General features: G+C 56.0%; 1 pseudogene; it reads left to right on the top strand.

Annotated features, from left to right (window-relative positions):
* Window positions 1-273: 273 nt before the first annotated feature.
* On the top strand, window positions 274-1,131 carry LOC116557670 (annotated as a pseudogene).
* Window positions 1,132-13,201: the final 12,070 nt, after the last annotated feature.

Here is a 13,201-nt window from a genome sequence, read left to right on the forward strand (position 1 = left end):
TTTCCTGGTCACCAGGTGATAGGCACGCTGAACCTAGAACTGTAAGATGTCACTTTGTTAACTAATACCGGCTTGTCTCTGAACAGCAGCGAGCGCGCTTCCTCTGAGAGGCACACAGCGAGCGGCTAGCCCCCCATATCTGTGTGTCATGACCATTGGTACTGACCAAGGGACAGAAAACCTTGACTGGCCAGATTCCCTCCTTGCCGTCAGCCATGGGGCAGTTCCCCAAAGCACTAAGACCTGGAGAATGCAAAGCACATCCAGTTACTTAAAAGCAGTCTCTATTCCTACAGAAAGAGAATCAATCCTTGACGCAGTCGGGTGGCCACCTGGGAAATCCCAGAAAGACTGGCCTCAAAGACTGTTTTTGTCCCTTTGCCTTGAATGTGGGACAGACAAGATCAGAGCAGCCATGGCGAGAGAATCACCCACGCACAGAGTCCACAGCCCAGGAATGGCTGTTTGCTCTGTCCTATAAACACACACGCAGCAACAAACTTGGCTTTTTCCAAATAAGACTTAAAAGGACTCAAGAATGTAACAAAGGACAAATATCTTCCCGCTTTTCTAAGAGACCAACTCCAAGATCTGTTGTAGTAATGGATATAAAACATAAAACTAGCAGGCGTCCCCAGCACCCGGCCCGACGTGACCATGCTGTCTCACCTGCTAACAGAACACCAGGCCAAGCAGAACGAACACAAGAGCTGCAGGAGAAGAGGAGGCGAGAGTCTGTCACTGCAGCGACCTGCCTGAAGGAAGCTTTGGTGGATCACCTCAATGTGGGCATAACCAGGCCTATGTGAACCAGAGAAACCTGGACCATGAGGCGAAGACCCTATAGGCGAAGACCCTAGGTCCAGGCTGCCCAATTTGCCAACAGACAGGCCAGTGGATCGGAATGATGGAGAATTTCTACCAAGCACTCAAGGAAACAGGATGTGGAGAACTGGGCTCGGAGCATGGCATTGGACATGTGGACCGCTGCCACTGCACTGGAATGTCTATGAAGGACAGCTGCAGTCCGCCGCTTCCTAGCCCCTGCTCCCTCCCCCTCCCCCATCCCTCCTACCTCACCCACAGTGGGAAGGAGGGAGACTGACAAGCCTTGAATAAAACACAAGCCTCACACACACACACACACACACACACACACACACACACACACACAATTGTGTGTGTGTGTGTATGTGTGTGTGTGTGTGTGTAACTAGCTTTGTATTTTCTCTCAGCTGGGCTTGGTGGCTCATGCATGTAATCCCAGAACTTTGGAAGGCTGAGGCCGGTGGATTACTTGGGACCAAGAGTTCGAGACCAGCCTGGCCAACATGGCAAAACCCCATTTCTAGTAAAAATGCAAAAGTCAGCTGAGTGTGGTGACAGGTGCCTGTAATCCCAGCTACTTGGGAGGCTGAGGCAGAAGAATCGTTTGAACTCGGGAGGTGGAGGTTGCAGTGAGCAGAGATTGCGCCTCCGCACTGTAGCCTGGGGAACAGGGTGAGACTGTCCCAAAACAAAAACAAAACAAGAAGACACTAGCTTTGTGTTTTCTGTCAAAGAAACGTTTTGCTCTGAGGGCTCCTTAATCCCCTTGCCACTGAGCAGGCTGTGTAATGTGAACACGGCTTCACTGTCAAACTTCTCTGCAGGAGCTGAGGACCCAGGCGGCGAGTCACCTCCCCTCAGAGCTGCTGCCCGGCTGAGCTCCCAGAACCCCAGTCTGTCTCTTCCTCTTCATTCAGGCCCAGCCTTGAGGACGAGCTTATTCGCTTGTGGATTTTCCCAGGTGTTCATTGTTACCACGTGATCATTTTCATTTGTCCCATTTTTTCAAAAATAAGACTATCCTGACAACACACACTCCACTGAACCACCTTGAACGTCCTGTGCAGCCTCGGCCACTCAGCCCGACCTGGGGAGGCGGGTCCTGCCAGTGCTGACCCGGAGTTTTCGATTCTTGGGTTGTCCAGCAGGTGTCTGAAGAATGTTCTTAGATTGCTGGTTACACATCAGTCCAGAGCCTCAGGGATGACAAGGATTTTGAAGTTATTCAGGCACCTGAGGCTGGGCTAGGCCTCCCATTGCCACTTGTACCTACTTCATGTCACCGGGAGAGGCTGGCTCTGTCCCATGCACACCTGGGTCTGCGCACTCACCTGCAGGCCTGAGCTCCACCCGAGGCTGCTCCGCTTCAACCCGGAAGCCTCGCTAGAGAGGGAGGTTGTTCAGTTTCACCTGGGGCTTGGGGGTGACCAGGTGGAAGGCTTGTGGGGGGCTCACTGGGTGCATCTGGGCACCTGGTGAGACAAGCATACGTTCTTCCTCTCTGAGGGCACAGCTCATGAGCAGCCAGGCGATTCAGGAGCAGACCTGTGTCAGATGGGATTTCAGGCCACCCTGGAGAGAAAGCCTCCACCCCCCACCATATGCACACAGACACTCACCTTGCCCTGGGCAGCGTCTCAGCTGCTGGTCCTGAGCCCCCAAGGCTGCAGCAGTTACACTTCTTCCAGGGCCAGCCTGAGTTGAGGTAGGGTGTGGGGCCTCTGGCCGCCCCCTGGTACCTCTCCCAGAGCTCTGCCCAGCCCTCCCCTGCAGGAAAGACCCCCTTGGGGCTGGATCCACAGGAAGGGCCGGCCCCCTGGAGAGCTCAGAGTGCCCAGAGGAAACAAAACTACACATAGGACTCTCAGAGGATCCACAGTCCCAGCACTGAGCATTCATCCAAAGGAAAGGAAGTCAGCACACAGGGACCCCTGCACCCCATTCACTGCCGCGCTGCTGTTGCAGAAATCCGCCTAAACAGGCGTCAATGGAGAACGGATAAGGAACGGGTGCACATGATGCAGTACCATTCAGCCATAAAGGGAAGGGAATCCTCTCACTGCAGCCACACGGATGGAGCTGGAGGTCACGACAGGAAGTGAAATCAGCCAGGCAGAAAGAAACTGCACGTCCTCACACTCACAGGGAGCTACCGCGCTCTCAGGGAGGTAGAATGGGATGGTGGTGGACACTGACTCGAGGCTGGCAGGGATGTGGGTGGGACGGGCGCGGGTGGAGAGGATGCTAAATGGCTGCACACATGGGTGCAGGGAAAGCCTCATGTTAACCGCAGTCACCCTAGTCTGCCATGGAACGACTGTATTTACTGCATTCTCCAAAATAGCCAGAAGAGAAGATTCACAATGTTCCCAACACTTAGGAACGATGAGTGCTCCGTGAGCATGGCCTGAATATTCTGAGTTGATCGTTTCACTTTTTTTTTTTTTTTTTTGAGACGGAGTTTCGCTCTTGTTGCCAAGGCTGGAGTGCAGTGGTGCAATCTCGGCTCACTGCAACCTCCACCTCCCAGGCTCAGGTGACTCTCCCGCCTCAGCCTCCCAAGTAGCTGTGATTACAGACGCCCACCACCACCACGTCTGGCTAATTTTTTTGTATTTTTAGTAGGGATAGGGGTTTCTCCATGTTGACCAGGCTGGTCTCAAACTCCTGACCTCAGATGATCCCATCACCTCGGCCTCCCAAAGTGCTGGGATTACAGGCGCGAGCCACAGTGTGTGGCCGATCATTACACATTTGATACACATAACAGAACATCAGGTGTGCCCCATGAGTCTATACAATTATGCTTATCAATAGTAAAAAGGAAAGGAAGTAGCCTGCGACCCAGGCAGTCAATGACTCTGTGCCGGGCCCTGATCACAGCCACCACCTGGAGGGCATCAGCCACGGGGGCCTAGTGGGCATGGCTGACCCAAAGGGTGTGTTGAAGTCTGTAAACCTCCCTGTAGAGCAGAACAGGCTCCTGGGGTCACCCCACTGCACGCCGGGGAAGGAGTTGTGGATGCGGAGCAGCCGCAGGCAGAGGGCAGGGACAGCTGGGAGAGCCGGACCCCTGCCCTGAAGATGCTGCCTTCGCAGGGATGAGCAAGAACCTCATAGACAGAGGTACCCAGGCTACAGGGACTGAGAGCTGGACACCAAGGAGCAACAACTGGACAGCAGGGACTCTGCACGGACCCAGGAGACAGGATGGTCAGAAAGAAGGAACGAGGGAGGGGAGAGTCTGCGCTAAGGGTGTTGGAGCGTGTTTGGGACAGAGGGAGCCACAAGGTTGAGGACTTCCTGGAGGAGGTGGGGTCTGTCACAGGGAGGCCTGAGGAGCAGAAAGGGCAAAGAGTAGACGGGAGGGTGGGAACTGATCCCGAGGGAGCCAGCCACAGGCAGGCCCTGGCACCAGTGAGGTCCGATTGCAGGGCCACTGTGGCCACCACAGGGAGGTCGCGGGAAAGACAGGAGTCAGGAGAGAGGTGAGGCCCAGTTAAGGCAGGACCCTGGATGCAGAGGAGTAGGTGAGAGGGAGGGCAGAGCCTAGAGGAGGCAGCGTCCAATGGGGACTGACCAGGGCCCAGGCCCAGGGATCGTCCCTCTCACTCACCAGAGCCTCAGGCCAGGAGACCCAACCGCCCTAAGCTCAGCATGAAGCTGAGACTGACACAGCCCCTCCCCCAGCAGGCAGGGAGCAAGGGGACAGCGGGGTCCCTGCCCCGAGGTCAGCCATGCCTGCTGGTAGCTGGACTTGAGGCCTCTGTGTCCCCAGCAGTACACATGTGGCTTGGGTCAGGATGGAGCCCACCTGGGCAGGTATCCCCAGCCCACCCCATCCTTCTGAGCCTCCAGAGGCCACAGGAGACCCAGACAGGTGCCAGGTCCAGAGATGGGAGGGGTTTGGGACCCAGCACTGCCCCAAGTTGTGACCCTGAGCAAGACATCAGGGCTCTGAGCCTCAGTGTCCCTCCCTGGGGCCAGGGGGTCGGGAGGCCCTGGGGTCAAGCAACTCTGACCTGCCTGGGCCCAAGTCCCACTGTGGTGCCCATGGCCCTCCAAGGAGCAGAGGGGCAGGGGGTTCGGGGTCCACTCCCCTCCCTCCCTCTTTTACTACACCCTACCTGGGCAGCCACGGCTCCCCCGTCTCAGGCTCACAGTCCACACAGGACCCCCTTCTCTCATCATGGAAGACCGCAGCCTACTTCTGAAAGCACCTTGACTTCCCCACGCAGGGCTAGGGCGCCTGTTCTCCATCCTGGCACACAGGCCCAGGCCTGCACACACAGGTGGCCTCCAGCTCTGTCCCTTCAGGTTCATTACAGGGGACCTTAAGTCTCCAGGCCAGCAGAGGGGGTGTGGCCATGCCCCCCACACCCAGCAAGAAATGTGAGAGCAGGACAGACCATCAGGTCCCCCGCCTGCCCACCCCTGCCTCACCCCTGCCTCACCTGGAAGGATCCAGAAGCACTGATGGGAGGGCCTGGGGCCTCCAGGAGGTGGAGGGGAGGGGCCCAGAGAGGGCCCAGAGGAGTCATTAGACATAAGTGCTCAGTGTTTGTGGAGGGGATGGGACAGGGCCCTAACAGGGAGGGGTGGGGGGACCTTCTAGAGGGTGCAGGGGTGGCAGGGCTGGGCAGCCCCATGGGCAGGGACGTGGGACTCTTGAGTTTAGAAGCCAAAATGCGACCATTCCACCCTGGACAAGCCCTTGCTCTAAGTGCTGAGTGCAGGAAGGAGGGGAGGAATGAGGCCCTATGGGGAGGGGAGAGGAGAGGAGGGAAGGGGAGCGGACAGGAGGGGACGACCTTCTAGAGGGTACAGGGGTGGGGGGCTGGGCAGCCCCATGGGCAGGGACGTAGGACATGCAAGGCTGCCATGGTTGCAGGACTGACTAGTGATAAACCCTAGGCAGGGCCCAGCTGGAACAAGTGGTCAGCATCTCTGAGGTCACAGGTGGGAAGGGCTGCAGGCCTGTGGCCCAGTAGGTCTTGAGGGGCAGGAGAGGATGGAGGCCCGGGGTCCTTGAGGCCTTGCGTGCAGACGATGGCGGCTGCGTGGAGTGGCCGGCTCTGTAAACCAAAAGGTGTGTGGACGGTCATGGAGCAGAAAGGGGTGACCAGAGCCCTGGGCACAAGCAGCTCAGGACAGGGGAGGCAGAGCCAGGTCTGTGCCCCACAGTGGGGGCTCCTGGAGGTGCTGCTGGGAGCAGGGCCCCCCTAGCCAGTCCACCTGCCATGACAGATGGGGACACTGAGGCTCAGAGGCAGATATTTGCTGAAGGTCACAGCCATCAGGAAGGGGCAGGAGACATGGAGGGCACAGGAAGGAAGGAGAGAGACGGGGAGACCCCCACAGGAGGCCACAGGGACCCTGTTCCAACGCAGCCCACAGCCGGCCCCTGCCCCAGGAGGACAGCTGTGCAATGGGCAGGCCCAGGGGAGTCTGTGTCCCCTAGGCCAAGCTCCAGAACCAGAGAGCCACCGTCCCCGCTCTGGCTGGCCTGAGCCCTGGGTCACAGCCACAGCCAAGGTCATTCCATATCTTCCCTTTACCAGGACTGAGGACTGTGCTCCCAGCTGGAGAGGCCCTGGCTGTGGTGGGCTCCCCAGCAGGGGTCTGGACACATCAGACATTTTTCACACCTCAGAGGTCCCTGGAGGGAGAGACTGAGTCCCAGGCCGGTCTTCTCTCCTGACCTGACCAGGGGAGGGGCAAAGGAGAATGCCACAGGGAGGGACAGCACAGGCCGGGGCAGATGGGGGAGCTGGGCACTAGCGAGGAACCCCTGGGCAGGCATCCGAGGAGGGCCAGAGAGGGGGCAGTAATCACAGGAAGACAGCCACGATGGAACCAGGCTCACTAACACCTGAGAGCAGGCAGCGCCTCTGCCCACCCAGCCAGGGGATGACGGCGCAGCAGAATCACCTGGGAGCTTCAGCCACAGACCCAGCCCCAGATGGCCCAGGAGGATGGAGCTGGGCCAGGGCACCACAGCTCTGCAGACTCGGGCCTCTGCAGAGCAAATCCCCAGAGGATGAACAATCCCCTGTCTCGGACACATGTTGTCCTGGACACCAAAGTGGGAACCCCAGATACACGAGTGGACCAGCAAGCGCCCCAGTGACTGTCCTATGCTCTGGGCCTGGACTGACACCACAGGGGTCTAAGCGCTACAAGGTGGGAGAGACTGGGAAGTCCCCTGTCCTTGAGCGAGGAGATGGACACCATGTCAGGAAAACAGCCCCCTAAATCCCTGGCCTGCTTGTGGAAACCACCGGAGGGTCACTGGGGAGATGTGCCAACCGCCCAGGGGCCAGGAGGCAGTTGGCTCAGGTGGGAGTAGACAGGGCTCCTTGGCTGGGCCAGGTGAGGCTTGGGTGGGCCAGAGGGGAGGGCTGCAGAGGGTCCAGGAGGTGGGGGCAGTGGGGCTCTCCCAACAGGGTGGCGATCTCACCCCAGCAGAACGCAGGTGCCAGTGCAGGAGGGGTGGGTACCAGGAGATCAGAAAACTCACCCGGAGCGCATGTCACAGGAGGTCATTCACACAGGCAAGACACAGAAGCTTCTAGTGCAAACCACACCCCAGCCAAGCACCCACCCCTGGCAGAGGAACCTCTAGACTGGAAGAGCTTGTCCCCCCTCCAGTGGGGAGCAGCCCCTCCACTCCAGGGAGCTCCCTGCCCTGAGGTCCAGCCCCTGCCACTGCTCCTTGGCTGCAGTGTGTCCAGTGCCCGGCCCTGCCCTCTCAGAGCAGATGGCACCCAGAACCCATTCAGACACCCTGGGTCCCCTCTCTCTCTGCTAGGCTCAAGGCCGCGGGAAGGGAGAGACCGGGGTGGGGACTGAGGGAACCCACCTTGGGTCTGGAGCAAAACGGGACAGAGAGCCCTTGGGGTGGTAAAAATGAGCTGGGGACGAGGCCGCTGGGCCGGGAGGGACTCCACCCTCCATGTGCGGGGTTTTCTGGGAGCCTCCCAGGGGATGAGACCCAGGCGCCCTGCCTGCTTTAAGATTTGAGAAGAGCAGGCTCCTTGGCCTGGGTCTCCGCAGTGCATTTGGGCAGCAAGACGGAGAGTGGGACCCACTGAAGCACCGTCAGGGAGCCCAGCCAGACCCTGGGGCCTCGGCTCCTCATCCCCCTCACCCCCGCCAGAATTGGGTCCTGGGGAGCTCACCTGCTGGGCCTGCCCGAGTGAGTCCAGCTGGGAGGGCTCGGCGGCAGGAGGAGGGGGCTCGGCGGCAGGAGGAGGGGGCTCGGCGGCAGGAGGGCGGGGCTTGGCGGCAGGAGGGCGGGGCTTGGCGGCAGGAGGGCAGGGCTTGGCGGCAGGGGGCGGGGCTTGGCGGCAGAGGGGGGGGGCTTGGCGGCAGGAGGGCGGGGCTTGGCAGCAGGGGGCGGGGCTCAGAGGGAGGCCACCTCCAGGGGAAACAGCAGGGGGATGGACAGCCCCTCCCATAAGCGCCAGGGCTTAATGAGGCTGGGGCAGGTGGAGACCATCCCAGGACAGGCCACCACCCAGGCTTCTCCCTTCAGGTGCCTTCACTCCTTCTGAACCTCCAGCCTCCCCCGACACCAGCCCCCTAAAATCTTGCTTCCCGGGGCCACACTCAGAGACTCCATATCCCTCCCCACTGACTGGACCTCAGGTGCTGACCCCTTGCGACCGTGGCGCCTGGATCAGAAGGAACTGAGGCCCAGGGTGGCAGGACCCGCTGAGGGTCCCCTCTTGTTGGCATCACAGCTGGGACCCTGGATTGAGCACAGTGGATGTCCTGGCCCTGTGCCCCACCTTCCCTTTCCTCCTCCCCCTTCCTCCTCACCTGCGCCGCCTGAAGCAGCAATGTTACCACTCACATTGCTCAGAGGAGAGGAGCCGAGGTCAAGAGGCTGAGGACCTGGCTTGGGTCTCAAGTTCTGAGCTGGCAGCGGATGCCCCAGCTCCCCCAGCAGCCCGGCCGACTCTCCAGACTGGCTGCCCGGGAGAGGAGCACATGGGGCCGGCTCCCCTCTGCGGCTCCAGGAGGCTCCTGTGGCACACACATACCTGTTCAAAGTGACCTCACAGGCTCCGTTGATGCAGTAGTCCCACTTCTAGGAAAATAGAGCTTCAGGTAAAATATTTTGGTTGCCTGTGCTAGACAATCCAAATTTAAAAGGTCTTAAGAGAAAGAAGACATAGTGGGGCAGCCTAGTGGTGCATTTAGATGAACAACCCAGGAGGACACCTTCAGGTAGGGCTGGATCCAGGGCCCTACCCTGTTCACCACACCCCCAGTGCCTTCAATCTAGGGGATCCTGTGCTGACAAGCTGTCTGTGTGCAGCTCCAGCGAGAGGACACCTCTGCCATGCAGTCCTCCCCTGATCCTGTCTGACCTTCACTGTGGCTCCTGGGGACCTAAGGTCCTACCAGGGCAGACTCTTTCCTTTTCTCCAAAGTGTCCTGTGTCCTGGGTGAAGTGCAGATGCTGCCTTTACTGACAGGCTCTCCAGGACGTGGGTGTCTCTGAGGCTGAAGTAGCAAGGCTCTGCCACCCCCAGGGGCCTGTGACCCAGACCTGGCCGTGTTAGATGTTTGTCTAATGCCGGAATGGAATGATGTCTCAGCTGAACTGAAGGATGATATATAACGACAGGAATCCCTCCGTCCTTCCAGGATAACTGATGCTTCCGGTAGGAGGTCCTCTCCGTACCCTCTCTTTCTCTGTACATTCGATGTGTTTATAGAGTGAAATGGTGTCCATAACTGACATTACTCTTCTCATGGCTACAGATGGTATTTTCCCTGGAGATCTTCCTCCAGCTCTGGGAGTGGTCTCAAGTGTGGGGGCATCGGAATTGCTTGGGGTGCTGGGGAAAATACAGACACAGGCTGTAGATTGTATCAGCTCACAGATGATTGGATTCACCACCAGATTTGAGAAGCATTTGCTCCACAATGTTGTTTTTTTAAGTTATTTCACTATCATTGTTAGTTGGGTTTTTGTTTTTGTTTTTTGAGACAGGTCTGATGCTGTCACCCAGGCTGGAGTACAGTGGTGCAGTCAAGGCTCACTTCTGCCTTCAAAGGATCCTTCTGCCTCAGACTCCCAAGTACCTGGGGCTATAGGTATGTGCCACCACACCTGGATATGTTTTTTGGTTTTGTAGAGACGGGGTTTAACTATGTTGTCCAGGCCGGTCTCGAGCTCCTGGGGTCAAGCAATCCCCCTGCCTCAGCCTCCCAAGGTGCTGGGATTACAGGCTTGAGCTGCCATGCCTGGCTGATAGTTTGATTTTTCATATGCCATTGAAGTCATTTTACCACATGGTTTTGAGGTTTTGAATTAATTTTTGGTCTTCTTAGCAGTTTAAAAATATTGTTGTTTTCTTTTTTCCCCTGAGTTCGGAGCATTGCTGTTACTAATTAACTTTTCTTTGATATGGAGTCTTGCTCTGTCACCAGGCTGGGGTGCAGTGGCATGATCTCAGCTCGCTGCAACCTCAGCCTCCCGGGTTCAAGCGATTCTCCTGCCTCAGCCTCCCGAGTAGCTAGGATTACAGGCGCTTATCACCATGCCCAGCTAATTTTTGTATTTTTACTAGAGACGGGTTTCACCATGTTGGTCAGGCTGATCTCGATCTCTTGACCTCATGATCTGCCTGCCTTGGCCTCCCAGAGTGTTGGGATTACAGGTGTGAGCCACTGCGCCCGGCCACTTTTTTTTTTTTGGCAGGTGCACACTACCACACCCAGGATTGTTTTTGTTTTTGTTTTTGTTTTTGTTTTTTATAGAGATCAGGTCTTGCTATGGGACCCAGGCTGGTCTTCAACTCCTGGGCTCAAACAATCCTCCTGCATGGGCCTCCCAAAGTGCTGGAGTTGCAGGCGTGAGGCAGTGCGCTCGGCCCTAATTACTTTAGACCAGATTCCTTGTGTGGAACTCCTGTGCTTTGCACACACATTGTCAGGTTGTCCCCAAGGTGGATCCCATTCTTCCCTCTCAGTGCCTGCATGGCTAACCAATCTCCCGAATCCACAGGAGCTGTGGTTGATCCTTGTCCGCTATTCCCTAAGATAAAGTCCCCAATGTATTTCTGCTTCTTTCATTCATTGTCAGCCCACACATGGGGACAAATCACTGTGCTCTCATTAGAAAGCAATTTGCTAAGTGAGAACTTCGGGGAGGCCAGGACTGAAGGAGAGCTTGATGTCAGTCATTCCAGTCAGGGACAGGGCAGAGACCACTGTCAGGGGTAGAGCTGTCCAGCCATTCCCCGCCCCGAGGAAGCCTGGGCTGGCTTCAGGGGGTGCTTAGAAGGGAACCCCTGGGGTTAGAGGTCTCTTTGCTGTGTATTTCCCTGTTATCAGTGTTGAAATTAAATACAGAGATGAATCCTTGAAATCAAAATGTTTTATTTGGGGAAAGAAGTGTAATTTGCGGACATGCGTAGCCTGGGTGGTCTTTAGGATGTCCAAAGAATGAAGAAAGGCTGGCGGTGCTATGAAGAGGAGAAATGTCACTACTGCTCTTTGAGAAAGCGCATTGGCACTGGTGAGTGTGGGGGCTGGCAAGCTCTGACTGGGGAGGGCGGAGGGTAAAGCGGCGTGGGCGGCGTGTCAGCAGGTTGTTTAGACATTAGGTAAACTGGTTTCAGGCGCCGGCAGGCAGTTCCAGCAGCCGGGCTTACAGAGAATGATTCTCAGAGAAATTCTACCTGTCCTGAGTGTTGCTTCGCCCTGGCCTCTTGACCCTTGGTTGGGTATGACAAGAATGACCCAATGTGTGTGATTAGCTTTACGTTTTTCTCTTTTGATCGAGATCTTTATCTGAAAGCATCGCTAAGCAGCCGTTCTGCAGCCTGGCTTATCTGTCCCTGGTGCTGGGATGGGCCTTGCCAGCTGTCTCTGCCCCACGTTGGAGGGAACATAGTGGGGTCTATGTCAGCGACCTGGGCCACATTTGTGTGATAACGAGGCCAGAAGGAAAAAAGGTCTCAAAGCAGTTTCTTTTTCCTTTTTTTGTGTGTCGGGGGTGCGGGGCAGAGTTTCACTCTTGTTGCCCAGGTTGGTATGCAGTGGCGCGATCTTGGTTCACTGCAACCTCTGCCTCCTGGGATCAAGCGATTCTCCTGCCTCAGCCTCCAGAGTAGCTGGGATTACAGGCACCCACCGCCATGCCCAGCTAGTTTTGTATTTTTAGTAGAAACAGGATTTCTCCATGTTGGTCAGGCTAGTCTTGAACTCCCAACCTCAGGTGATCCGCCCGCCTTGGCCTCCCAAAGTGCTGCGATTACAGGCGTGAGCCACTGTGCTCAGCATTTTTTTTTTTTTTGAGGAGTTTTGCTCCTGTAGTCCAGGCTGGAGTGCAATGGCACAATCTTGGCTTACTGCCTCCTGGTTTCAAGCAATTCTCTTGCCTCAGCCTCCTGAATAGCTGGGATTACAGGTGTGCACCACCATGTCCAGCTAATTTTTTTTTTTTTTTTGTATTTTTAGTAGAAATGAGATTTCACCGTGTTGGCCAGGCTGGTCTTGAACTCCTGATCTCAGGCGATCCACCCACCTCGGACTCCCAAAGTGTTAGGATGACAGGCGTGAGCCACCAAACCTGGCCTCTTTCATCTAGAGCCCAGTATGAAGTTTTATTTCATCTGCCTTATAGGCATTAGTCATCTTGAGGTGTTGAGCGAGTGTCATCCTGTTAGGACAGTTGGCTTCATTGAGATTACACAGGCACTAAGAACAACACGGAAAAATTATAACGAAAAAATTGACAATATAATAAACTTAGCTTGTACAAATGGTTTAGAATTAAGAGCCTAAGCCTAAGGGTAGCAAATTAAATTAAAGGCCAAGGGGGAAATGGGGCGAGACCTGTTATAGCTGCCGAGGAGTATTTCAGGACAGGATGAAATTAAACTAATGAGTGCCAGCTTTATAAAAGGGACCACCAGGCCGGGCGCGGTGGCTCACGCCTGTAATCCCAGCACTTTGGAAGGCAAAGGTGGGCACATCACCTGAGGTCAAGAGATTAAGACCATCCTGGCCAACATGGTGAAACCCTGTCTCTACTAAAAATAAAAAAATTAGCTGGACGTGGTGTTGCGTGCCTGTGGTCCCAGCTACTCGGGAGGCTGAGGCAGGAGAATCGCTGGAACCCAGGAAGTGGAGGTTGCAGTGAGCCAAGATTGTGCCACTGCACTCCAGCCTGGCAACAGAGCAAGACTCCTGCTCAGAAAAAAAAAAAAAAAAAAAAAAGGGAACCACCTGTATAATTTGAACAAAAAGTTGTGTTAGGGAAAATGCCAAATCTGTCCACTAGATGGACTAAAATGATTTTTTTTTAGGTCAGGTTTTCTCAAGGTACCGATAGCAGTTACTTACTGTG

Source organism: Sapajus apella, unplaced genomic scaffold (assembly GCF_009761245.1).
Source record: "Sapajus apella isolate SASKATOON/1434 unplaced genomic scaffold, GSC_monkey_1.0 scaffold20, whole genome shotgun sequence".
Taxonomy (NCBI): Eukaryota; Metazoa; Chordata; class Mammalia; order Primates; family Cebidae; genus Sapajus; species Sapajus apella.